Source organism: Anabrus simplex, chromosome 5 (assembly GCF_040414725.1).
Source record: "Anabrus simplex isolate iqAnaSimp1 chromosome 5, ASM4041472v1, whole genome shotgun sequence".
Classification (NCBI taxonomy): Eukaryota; Metazoa; Arthropoda; class Insecta; order Orthoptera; family Tettigoniidae; genus Anabrus; species Anabrus simplex.
In genome coordinates, this window is record NC_090269.1 from 342,825,792 (window position 1) to 342,839,378 (window position 13,587).

The window sequence follows — 13,587 nt, forward strand, 5'->3', positions numbered from 1 at the left end:
ATTTGATGTCGTTGATATGCATTTATTTTGGAAGTGTTTGTTTATTTATTAATTAATACATTTTGATTAAAATTTAACCAGTTGTTGCCCGTTATTTAATATATAGGCTCATCCTATATCATTGACTGTCTGTTGAAGTGTTGTCCCCATCCTGCCATCATATCTTACAATGGCTCGACAAGACAGCCCTCTCAGATGTGTCCGGTTCACACTTTCCTACAGAAATACCTAATAATACCGCTACCCAGATAGTGGGGAACATATACTTAAAGTGCCCGTCATCTACGTAAATAATGGGCGAAAATCGGTAAATTTAGTTACTAAGTTTACTCAAATAAACAGACATGAAACCACAGAATGATAGGACTCAATGCAAACGACCGAACAGAATCACACACACACACATATAAATTAACATTGTATCAAGGAATGTTCACGAGTCCATCAACACGCCTAATCCAACGTAAAAATGCATATCAGTTCAAAATCGAATAACTCGAGTGTAAACTACACTTCCGACTTTAATCATGGGCGACTTGTATTTCATTCGTGAGAAATGAGTACCGGTAGCTTAAAATTTTATGTCCGCAAACGCTGTTTTGAAATCTTAACCGTTTTTACGTAATTATTTATTATTTCCCACTTGTCTTAATATTCGTACCTGAATATCAATAACTTATAACCCACACAATAAAAGTGTACGCAATCACATAAATCCCGCACGTGGATTTTAATTCTCCACGGCAATACACATATTTACAACGAATCACATCAATAAATTGGCCTGGAGAACACGCACCTGTAATATCATGTCATTCTCTGAAGTGTACACAAAACAAATACACACGCTGGCCAAAAGAGACCACCGCTGTTCCACGTTCATCATTTCTGAATCATAGCGGCGCTTATTAACTGTCTGTGAATCTTAATTTACGTTTTGTCATCAATCTCCTCTACATATTTACAACGAATCACATCAATAAATTGGCCTGGAGAACACGCACCTGTAATATCATGTCATTCTCTGAAGTGTACACAAAACAAATACACACGCTGGCCAAAAGAGACCACCGCTGTTCCACGTTCATCATTTCTGAATCATAGCGGCGCTTATTAACTGTCTGTGAATCTTAATTTACGTTTTGTCATCAATCTCCTCTACAGATTTCCTAAATGTGCGACGTAATTTCAAATCTGGTGCAAAGCTATAGCTACGATTACTCGCTCATATATAATTACTGTGGATAATCCCTGAATATAGGCTGCTATCTAAACAATCCTTGGAGCTATATTTCTCTCATCAGACAATCGCTACGTCCATATCGCAAGAACATTCGGAAGGTCACAGGCTCCTCCAATTCATTGATTTCTCTCGCAGATTAAAATTGCGCATATCTAATTCGCAGGCAACCATGTCCCCATCTTCACGTCGAAGAACATGGCTACTAAACATTATTATTACTGTCCCCAAGGCCTGTTTATTAATTATCTATTCATGGAAAGAGTCTTTTCCGGGGGAGGGAGCATTAACTAATGGCACTAACGGCTCTCTATCTAATTCCTATATGAACTTCCAATAAATAAGTCCACACTCTTGTATGAACTAGACTATCTGTCTGCTTTCTCATAGTATATAAATGACGATTCTATCCCAAGACCTCTTGCGTCCTAATTGATTGTGACTTTGCTCGATGATCCCTCTCTGGGTCCAGCAATCATTTAATCATGACCTACTGCTTTCAGCTTTTTTATAATTAAGCCCGAGATTCACATCTAATCGAAATTCGCTTTGACCCTTATTCCAATTTGAACAGACAAAATCTTCAACGATGAATATCTAAATACAAATAAACCGGATATGTCAACAATTTCATTCAAAATCACACTCACAGACTGGCTCTCACATCCACGCTTATACTCATATCACTGGCCATACAAACTACTCAGCTGCACTAGACCTGAGGTGATCTTTGAGGCTAATATGCTTACTTTACATTTGATTCGATCTGCATTTAGGGCAATCGCCCAGGTGGCAGATTCCCTATCTGTTGTTTTCCTAGTATTTTCTTAAACGATTTTGAAAGAAATTGGAAATTTATTGAACATCTCCCTTGGTAAGTTATACCAATCCCTAACTCCGCTTCGTATAAATGAATATTTGACTCAATTTGTCCTCTTGAATTCCAACTATATCTTCATATTTTGATCCTTTATACTTTTAAAGACATCACTCAAATTCATTCTTCTACTAATGTCATTTCACGCCATCTCTCCGCTGGCAGCTCGGAACATACCACTTAGTCGAGCAGCTCGTCTTCTCTCTCCCAGTTCCTCCCAGCCCAAACTTTGCAAATTTTTTATAACGCTACTCTTTTGTCGGAAATCACCCGGATCAAATCGAGCTACTTTTATTTGGATTTTTCCAGTTCTTGAATCAGGTAATCCTGGTGAGGGTCCCATACAGGAACCATACTCTATTTGGGGTCTTACCAGAGACTCTTATGCCCTCTCCTTTTCATCCTTACTACAAACCCTAAACAACCTCCTAACCATATGCAGAGATCTATACCCTTTATTTACAATCCCATTTATGTGATTACCCCAATGAAGATATTTCCTTGTATTAACACCTAGATACTTACAAAAGGAACTTTCACCCCATCAACGCAGTAATTAAAACTGAGAGGACGTTTCCTATTTGTGAAACTCACAGCCTGACTTTTTAAAAATACAGTAGAGACAATACGCGACCCTCGGAGAGATATCGAGGGACAGCTATTAGAGCTCTCTCTAGCGGATTGACCTGAGAACTACTGATTCTGTCATAAGAGCACGTGTATTTGTGTGTGGTGTTTTGGTGTTATTTATTCGTTTTCAATTTTCTTCCGTTTCCCTGACTTAAAATATAACACGCATATTTTATTGTATAGTGCAGCAATTAACCTTCAATACAGATGTGTTCTTTTAAGTGTGATCTGTAGGTTTGATTTAATTCAGGAAAATACATGTGCATATGAGTGTGGTTGGTTGTGTTCGAAGTTACCCCATTTAGAATGCCGTAATGCGTTGTCAAGCACTGAAGAAAATATGGGTGATTTTTAGAAATGTACATAATTTGTTGAAACAATATGATGATGCAAATTTTCTTTACCCTTATGTAATGGTATTATGGCAAGTATTTCTTACAGGGAACGTTTGAATGTTTTGGAGGCTAAATTTATAGATTTTCTTTCTGTTAGTAGGCTTCAAGTTAAAAGGAAAATTGTCCCCGCTCTTAAATTTGAAATCATTAAATCATGTGTGTAAGGACTGTGCGGATACTTTTGTTGACAGGTGTTTTAATATGTTGATACAATGGTTTTAAATGAGAAAAAAGAAAAATCTAGCCGTGAACGTTCAGGCAGGAATTCTAAAGCTAAAAATATAATGCATAAATGAAAGATCAAGCCCTTTCACAGCAATCCATTTCACAACTTGATTATATGTCTGTCTTTAAATAATAACCTGTTAAATAATTCTTCATTCATTTATCCAGAATTGCTTTAGCAACTTTGAATTTAATATCTTAGTAACACTTTCTTTCTTTCTAGACGTAATTTATCCATTTCCGTATATACATTTCCATTGATATTTGAATTTAGCGCGAATTTTCAGGTCAAGTCACTAGAAACGCCAATTGCGATTGTCTCCTATTTTAACAAGGCTAAATCCGGAAGTGTCGCGTATTTTCTCTACTCTATTTGTTTTTAACCTAGTTTATCAACAAACCATTGCCTGCTGTCCATCTCACAACATTATCGAGGTCACGTTGCAGTTGCTCACAATCTTGTAACTTATTTATTACTCTATACAGAATAACATCATCCGCATAAAGTCTTACCTCTGATTCCACTTGTTTAGTCATATCATTTATATATATATATAAGAAAACTTAAAGGTCCAATAATGCTGGCTTGAGGAATTCCCCTCTTAATTATTACAGGGTCAGATAAAGCTTCGTCTGCTCTAATTCTCTGAGATCTATTTGCTAGGAATGTAGCAAGCAATTCGGTCCCTCTTTTGTCTAGTCTAATTGCACTCATTTTGGCAACTGTCTCCCGTGATCCACCTTATCAAATGCTTTAGACAGGTCAATCGCGATACAGTCTATTTGTCCTCCTGAATCGAAGATACCTGCTATATATTGCTGGAATCCTACAAGTTGAGCTTCTGTGGAATAATATTTCCTAAAATCGGACTGCCTTCTGTCGAACCATTTAATAGTTTCGCAATCATGTCTAATATAATCAGAAAGAATGCCTTCCCAAAGCTTACATGCATTGCATGTCATACTGGCCTGTAATTTTCAGGATTATGTATATCACCCTTTCCTTTATGTACATAGCAACTCTCCTTTCATTTAGTTTAGCTCCTTTAGCAAAACAATAATCGAATGCGTACTTCAGAAAGTAGAACAAAACAAACGATATTATTTGGTTTAATTGGTTCTATCATTTTTACATGCAAATTGTGTAGTTTCAATCTTACCCCCTGACATTTAAGGTCGAGTTTTCAGGTGCGTCACTGTTTACATGTCTCGCAGTTTAGTACGGGAGAATGCGGAAGTGTTGGTTATTGTATATACTGTATTTGCCATTATGCACATGACTGTGATATTGTCCTTTATAATAATTTCTTGCTTGCTGACTCTGTCTGTGTATCGCTCACTGAGCCTTGCTCTTGCAGTTTGCAATATACTCCTCCGATGTGGCTTGAGTGAGATATTCTTCAGTAGTTAGGAAATGTGTTTTGTATTTACCCACACTTTGTTCTAGTTCGCGGATTTCATTAAGCGTAAGTCCGTCTCCTGGGTAAATGGTTAGCATGTTGGCCTTTGGCCACAGGGGTACCGGGTTCGATTCCCGGTAGGATCGAAGATTTTTAGCATCAGTGGTTAATTTCGCTGTCATGGGGCTGGGTGTTTATGTCGTTTTCATCATCATCATTTCAACATCTTCACGACGCGCTGGTCTTCTACGGGAGTCATATCAAAAGACCACCTGGCGAGGCAAAAATGTCCTCGGACACTCCCGGCACTAAAAGCCATACGCCATTTCATTTCATATCATTAAGCATATGTCAGGATTTCCTTCTACTGGAGAAATAACTTTTTCATTCAGTCTACAATGCTGAGTGACTTCTGTGCTGAGCTATTTGATTTTGTGGTTTACAGATGTTATGTTTTCACGTTTACTGTTATGTATGTATACTACCCTTTTGTTCAAGTACGAGCGGCTGGATCCCTCACTGCGCTATCTTCTTTTAGCGTCGCATCAAGACGGCAGTGGTTCAAGGTAAATTTTGTTTTTACCGAAGTTCATTTTTTACTCCATGGATGAGTATCTTTCAACGATTTTCTTTGCGTTGTTATGGCTCTGTGGCTTCAACCTTCGTCGTTCAAAACTTGAATGTGTCTTTGAATTAGTTGTAATATGATAAAAAATCTCTGTTGATTTTAATGATTGTTATGATTGGATATATCACACAGGTAAATACGATATTTTGAATATTATAACTTGGTGCTATTATTTGTCTTTTGTTTCCCGGGCATGTGTTGTGGAAGTGTTTTATGTGATAGGTAGGATGCACTGTGCGTACATACCTTTTCATTGTGAAGATATTGTAGTGATTCTTTCTGTTCAGTTAGAAAAACATAGTTCAAAGCGTGATTTTGGTTATTAAAATGGATTATGGAAGGCTGTGTGTTTTAGACGTAATTGATGAGTTCTGTGTTTGATAGCTTGTTTACTTGCCTGACACATTCATTTCGAAATTTAAACAAAAACACCGAGTTTTATTTTATAATGACACATGGAACACAGGTGTGCATACATATATTACGTTTTGAAATAGTTGCTAATTGAGTCTTCCTTTTGCACAACTAACCATTGTATATGTCAGTATGATTCCTTAATAGGTTACTTGTAATCATTTATGCTCAAATTGTGCGCATTAATACATTCATTAATTTTAAATTCAAACCAGAGTACGATCCATATCTTTAGTACTTTTAATCTTATTCTACACAAATTCTTCGCATTAATAAATGAACTCATTTTAAATTCAAGCAAAATTATAAGCGATATGTTTAGTAGGCCCTACTTGTAATCTTATTCTGCACAAATTGTGCGCATTAATAAATTAAGTAACATCTGTCAGAATTGATTTTTTCTTTCAAAGGGACTTATTACTTTCAGCTATGTTTAGCCCGCTGTATCAATCATTAGTTTGTGTGCAGTTGACGCCCTTTTACTTTCCTGTCAGAATTAGTGAAATTGACTTGCTTTGTAGGCGTTTGCCGTCCAAATGTGTATAGAATCTGTTTTTCTCCCGTTTTAAACAACGGCCAGCACTTCCTAATTTATTGGTCATGTTCGTGTTTGGTAGCGTGAAATTGTTACTAACCCAAAAAAGCCGAGCCAATTCTTGGAGAAAGCAGGCTTACATAGGTTTTCATGCTCTATAAGAACCATTAATGTTATTTTTATTTGCAGTTGATTTTTGTTCATTATATCTTAAGCACTCGGTGGTGAATCTATCAGTACACACACACACTCTCTCTCTCTCTCTCTCTCTCTCTCTCTCTCTCTCTCTCTCGTGTGTGTGTGTGTGAATTTTTCCTATATGGCAAAATGCACTGAGGTGACAGAGAAGGGAGATAGTAGGCCTATATCAAGAAATTTGGCCCAATACCTTACTATTGTTTGTTAATCATAGTTTATTAAAATTGGAGGGTGCCGGCACTGGTCTTCTGTTCCCAGTTTGGCAGGTTCGATCCTGCCTCAGTCCGGTAGTATTGAAGGTACTCAAATACATCAGCCTCTCTTGTCGGTAGATTTACTGGCATGTAAAATTACTCCTCCGGCAAAATTCTGGCACCTCAGCGTCTCCGAAAGTCATCAGAAAGTAGTTAGGACTTAAAAACAATAACATTATTATTAAAATTGAAGGAAAACATGCTTCGTGTTGCATTGCCTCGTGTGTTGACAGAAATCACTTCGAGCAAATGCTGTGATATTGTTTCTTGCCTGGCCCAGTGCGGACTCTTCGAGTACCTTCAACCTTCAATCAATACTGATCTGCATTTAGGGCAGTCGCCCAGGTGGCAGATTCCCTATCTGTTGCTTTCCTAGCCTTTTCCGAAATGATTTCAAAGAAATTGGAAATTTATTGAACATCTCCCTTGGTAAGTTATTCCAATCCCTAACTCCCCTTCCTATAAATGAATATTTGCCCCAGTTTGTCCTCTTGAATTCCAACTTTATCTTCATATTGTGATCTTTCCTACTTTTATAGACGCCATTCAAACCTATTCGTCTACTAATGTCATTCCACGCCATCGAGGTGCACTCATCAACAGCCTGTCTGCACTTTGCAGGATGAAATGGTTTTGTTCACACCTGTTATCCTCACTTTACACTTAAATTACAAATGTTATAAATGTTATTAGGACTGACAGTTGCTCTAGGCCTAATGTCATCAACTGCATGTTTGGTTGTATAGTTGTCTAAACAGCATACAATTGTAGATCAAATACAGTAGTGAATTGGATTATACTCCTTGGTTTTAACTCCTGAATCACCTTTTTTGCTTTAAAGGAGAGGCTGACCGTGTATGTAATAGGTCTGTAAATTCACACCGGTCAAGTTGGCCATGTGGTTAGGGTCGCGCAGCTGTGATCTTGCATCCGGGAGATAGTGGGTTTGAACCCCACTGTCGGCAGCCCTGAAGATGGTTTTCCGTGGTTTCCCATTTTCATACCAGGCAAATGCTGGGGCTGTACCTTAATTAAGGCCACGACCGCTTCCTTCCCACTCCTAGGCCTATCCTATCCCACTGTCGCCATAAGACCCATCTTCTCTGTGTGACGTAAAGCAAATAGCAAAACAATATAAATTCGCTATTCTTGATATGCCAGTACATTAACGTGCTACATGATGGTCTTACTGAAAAGACTTGCTGTGGTTTTTTTTTTTTTTTTTCATCTTTGGATGTGTTTTGTTATATTCTTGTCCAAGGATATTCCTGGTTGCCTGTCCAATAAATGTTCTCTGTACTGTAGCTAAGGACTTATATTCAGTTATAAAAAGTGCTCCCTCCCCCACCCAAGGGCTCTCAGCTTGGGAGTGTGGACCAAGAGATTTCTCCTGGATCTAACATTGTTTCCATTTAGTGGCCATACTGTACTCCTAGCTTTCATTTTTCCTATCTGATTTGACCTCACTTACTCAACTTGTGTGCTTTTCCAACCCCAGTGTTGTTGGTTTATGAGACATCCTTTTTCTGCCCTGATTACCATTGAGAGATGATAATTTCCTCATATTTCCCCTTAAATCAATAATCCCAGCAGTATTAAGTCTTGATTGACTTGAGAAGGAACTCTTTTTCTACCCTAGTAAATGCATGAAATGAAAATGTTTGAACTTGAATACATAATTCTAACCTCTTAAAAAGGTAATTGATTGCACTGGTGATTTAATATTTGTATTTTAAAATGTAATTTATATAATTGCGAGTTAACCAAATCGGAAGTTATGTCATCTGAGCATAATTTAATTCATGATACCTCCAAATCAGAGTAATTTTTGCATGGCACACTGGATAGAAATTTATAAGCATCTCTGACACTGACGAAGAATTTCTTTCACGCATTTTGTCTGGGATAATTTAACGTCTCACCATATTAGTTATCACTCTTGGATGTAATTCAGGTTACTAAAATTTTTTTTTTGTACCGAGTGAGTTGGCCGTGCGGTGATCTTGCATTTGGGAGATAGTGGGTTAAAAACCCCACTCAGTGTTCTCCCCAGAAATTTTCATTAACTGGGTGGCAGGAACGAGTAGCCAGGCAGGGAATACTACGTAAAAAATAAATACAATAAAATTTCAACTTATTCCCCTCAGGCCATTAACAATAATGAACTATTTGTCTTATCACGAAGAAGACATAACAGAATAGTTTGAACTTCTGGTATTCTACTGCTCGTTCATATTCACTTGGTTGCTGTGGAGAGCCAGACAGGTTTTTTTACGTCCTGTGGAATCGAGTGCTTGCATGTGATTCCACGCTAATCCAGACACCGCTCACACACGACACTACATGATAAGCTGAACTCTGATGTAACTCACGCAGTTATGCTGACAATTGTTGTATACAAGGAACTCGATATACAAAGCACAACATAAAAGTTTATTATTTGTAAATCTTTACACAGTATATACAAAAAAGGAATGAAAACTGACTTGATGCTTGAAGCAATGCACATGTTAAATAATGACATAAACTAGTAGACTGATGGTCTGAGAAGTCTGTACAATCATATACATTAATGTTCATATGTACAATGCTGTCTATCTTGAAGGACGCTTGAAGAAACGAATGTCCGTGATAGCTGATGGCTATCTGTAGTTTGTAGAATTATACAGGGAACTTGGATTAAAGTTCGTAGTAGCAGAATGCTAGGCTGAAGTTGGAGGACTTGCAGGGAACTTGTGGTAAAGTTCATGAGTAGCAGAATGCTAGGACAGGACACTTGTTGGTGATACGGGAGACAGGATACTTGAGGTGGAGATGTCCTAAGGTGAAACCTCTCGACCAGAATTAGTCCACCTGTTCAGAACACTTTTTTAAGAGGGTACCTTCGTGTCTGACATAGGTGTAGTCTGATCGCTGGACACTGCGGGAGTGCCTGCAGTGGAGAAGACGTCGCCCATAGGTGTAGTCTGATCGCTGGACACTGCGGGAGTGCCTGCAGTGGAGAAGACGTCGCCCATTTTATATCCGCTGACTGACGTCACACACGATTACGTCAGCGCGCTGCAGCCTACGCCTCGTGGTATCTTGAAGTGTCAATGCTGGGCGGGTTGCGGAGCTCGCAGGCGGCGGGGGACACATACAACACCCTCTGCTCCTAATTACGCTGGTACTGCGTGAAGCGGCGGCGGTGCTGGCGGCCGCAGCGATGCTGGGCTGGAGAGTCCGCCGTGTTTGTTGTGTTGTCTGGAGCCTGGTCTGGGTGGAGGAGCGTAGAATCATCGTGAGAAGAACCCATCGTGATTAAATGGTCCAGAGCTCTTTCTGCAGTGGTTTTCGGAGGTGCGATAAGGGAATGAACAGAGGGAGATGGATGATAGTGGAGGCGGATCTGGTCCTGGTGGCGGCAGATGCGTTTCTTGGCGGTCTGGACGTCGTAGAGACGATATCCCAAGGTACGACAGATGATACCAGGTATCCATGAAGGAGTGGACTTGAAAGTCCGGACATACACTTTGTCGGCGGCGTTGAAATTTGGTTGCGAGCGATGCGGCTGGGCAGGAAGAGGCTGCAACAAAGAAAGCAAAGTTCTATGAGGGCGTCCATGGAGCTTGTGAGCTGGAGTGAGGTTGTCGGTACCAGGCATAGGCCTATATCTTCCTAGGAGTTGTAATAATGCCTGATCCTTGGTTAAACCTGAAGATACGGCTTTCTTCATGTTTTTCTTGAAAGTCTGGACAAAACGTTCAGCTTCACCATTGGATTGTGGGTGAAAAGGACGTGCCAAAATATGCCGAATGCCATTATGGGTGCAAAAGTTCTGGAAGTTACTGGCAGTAAATTGAGTTCCATTGTCTGAAATTAGCACTTGAGGTAAACCTTCAGTAGTGAAAATCTTCTGAAGTGTGCGAATGGTAGCTTCCGTAGTAGTAGAATGGATTCCTACGATGTAAGGAAAGTTAGATAGAGAGTCTATCACGATGAGCCACCATGTACTTGACAAGGGTCACAGTGGCGGATGAGTTTCTCAATGTCGGCGTCGATACCGGGCCAATAACAGTGTTGACATGCAAGTTGCTTGGTGCGTGATATTTCCTAATGACCTTCATGCAACAAGTTGAGAACTTGCTTGCGCAGACTAAGTGGGTTAACCACTTGGAGTAGGGTGCCTGTTGCTAATAGGATTACTCCGGCACGAACTGTGAGGCATGCTGAAAACGTTGATAAGGTGCAAGGCTGGTAGGAAGCTTGTGGTGAAGTGGCCAACCGTTGCGAATATAAGTACAAACTGTTGCTAGTGTACTATCCTTATCAATGTCTTTGGCGATGCAAGTAGCGTCAATGGGAAAACTGGAGACTGTGTCTTGAAGTTCAATGTCTAACTGAAGACATTCAGATTCTTGAGAATAAAAAGTAGTATCAGGACCTGCAGGTAGACGAGAGAGAGCATCAGCATTACAATGCTGGGATGTGCTACGATAGGTAATCTGATAGGAGTAGTCAGAGATAAATATTGACCATCTCTGAAGTTTCTGTAGAGAATGTTTTTACCAGGATGGAATAAGTGAACAAGAGGCTTGTGATCAGTGATGATGAGGAAATGGTTACCATATAGATACTCATTGAAGCGGCGAATGCCAAAGAAAATAGCTAAGGCTTCTTTCTCTATCTGAGAGTAGTGACGTTGGTGTTCGTTGAGTGGCTTGGAAGCGACGGCTATAGTACGTTCTTGTTCGTGGCGATCCTTCTGGGAGAGAACGGTGCTGAGTCCATGATCAGATGCGTCCATGGCAAGAGCGAGTAGCTTATCGGGCTGAAAATGAGTAAGCTTGACAACGTGGACAAGGGCCTTGTAGATGGTCTGCCAGGTATGCTGACGTTGTGGAGACCAATGAAATTTAGCACCTTTCTTGCGTAAGGCATTCAGCGGAGCTGCTACTGAAGCGAAGCGTAATAGCTTTTCCGATGAAGGATTGTAGTTGTGTGATGTTCTGCGGTGCGGGCATGTTTTTAATGGCAGTGACGTTCCGTTCGCTGGGCCGAATGCCATGCTTATCAGTGATATGCCCTAGGTATAGAACTTGAGGTTGAAAGAAGGTGCACTTAGCAAGATTAGCACGTAGGCTGTTTTCTTTCAATTTGGTGAGGAGTAGGCGCAGATTATTCAGGTGATCTTGATGATCTTTTCAGGTCACAATAATGTCATCAAGGTAATTAGCACAACCGCGAATGGAGGTGGTCAGTTGTTCTAAATATCGCTGGAAAATCGCAGCGGAGGAAGATGCACCGAAAGGTAGGCGCTGGAGCTGTAGAAGTCCAAGAGGGGTATTCAGTGTGAGGCACTGCTTAGATTCTTCATCTAAAAGTAGCTGTAGATAAGCTTCTTTGAGATCCACTTTAGAGAAGAACTGTCCACCGACTAAACAGCGAAATAAGTCTTCAGGATGGAGAATCGGAAAAATGTCTGTTTCAATCTGAGAGTTGATTGTAGAGCGAAAATCACCACAAATGTGGATATTGCCATTGGCTTTTTTAACTACGACGAATAGAGTAGTCCATTTACTGGAATTGACTGGAGCTACGATTCCGGCTGCTTGCCATCTCTGTAGTTCTTGCGTGGGACTGGACGTGGTTTGAAAAAGCGAGGCTTGGCTCCTGATTTAAGCCAGATATGAGCTGTGTAGTCTTTGGCTGTGCCTAGGGTGGAGTCGAAAACTTCTGGAAATTGCTCTAGGAGATAAGTGACATCAGAGGTAGGTTGCAAGGCGAAGACGACATTGACGTCACGTACTTGAAATCCGAATAAATGGAATAAATGGAAGATATTCATGACTAGATGCAGTATAGTTATTGATAACCAGTAAGGTAACTACCTTATGAATATCTTTATATCTTGCGGGAACAGTGATTTTGCCTTTAATATCAATTTTCTTCTTGTTAAAAGTAACAAGCTGGACATCAGCAGCAGGAGAGAAGGACGGCGATCCTAAGCTGTGATATGTAGAAAGATTGATGATGGAGACAGGTGATCCAGTATCTAATTGAAAGTCAGTTGAATGATCTGGGAAAGCGATCGGAATGATGATCTGACTAGAATTTCTTGTAGGGAGAATGAGGTTGATTTGATCAACTTCCATGTCCTGTCGTGTCTTCTGAGGTTTTCTTTGCAGGAGGAGTACGGGCAGGGCGCACGTACTGTGACAGGCAGTCTTGATATGCCCTATTTTATGACAGCGATCACAGGTAGACTTGAAGAAGCGGCAATCACGGCGTTCGTGATGCTTAAAACATCCTCTGCAGGAAGGCAGGAGCGGAGAAGCTTGCTTATGAATGCGTATCTTCGTAGAAGAGCGAGAATGAACCTGTCGGGAAGTGAAGTGAGCGAGCTGACCTGGGGGTTCGAAGGAGCAGAATGCTTACTGGCCGTATGAGAAACCTGAGTGACTTCATGTTTGATAGCTATTTCAGCTGCAGTCTTCATAGTCTTTTCATAGACTGTGGCAATACGCTGTACTTCTTCTAAAGAAGGGTTACTACTTTTTTACAGTGTCGAAACAAACTTTGCCCTGTGGAGTATGGAGAAGGACCATGTCCCGAATGAGCGAATTAGAAAAGACAAATTTGCAACTTTTGGCGAGACCACGTAATTCCGCAATCCATTCTGTGTGAGTCTGGTGCGGTTTCATTCTGCATTGAAAAAATTTATAGCGAGCTGCTACAATGTGGGGATCCTTAGCATAATGTTCATTTAGGCGAGCTAGGAGAAGTGCGAAAGGAACTTCTGATATCTGTTC

General features: G+C 40.2%; 1 protein-coding gene across 3 annotated transcripts in view; it reads left to right on the plus strand.

The window, feature by feature from the left end:
- The first annotated feature begins 5,409 nt into the window (after window positions 1–5,409).
- The window catches only part of Setx (Senataxin), a 491,296-nt gene continuing 483,118 nt past the window's right edge, over window positions 5,410–13,587 (plus strand). For all 3 annotated transcript variants that reach the window (XM_067147633.2, XM_067147634.2, XM_067147635.2), the window contains exon 1: window positions 5,410–5,527. The gene's annotated coding sequence lies outside the window, so the exon portion shown is untranslated. The remainder of the gene's footprint in view (window positions 5,528–13,587) is intronic.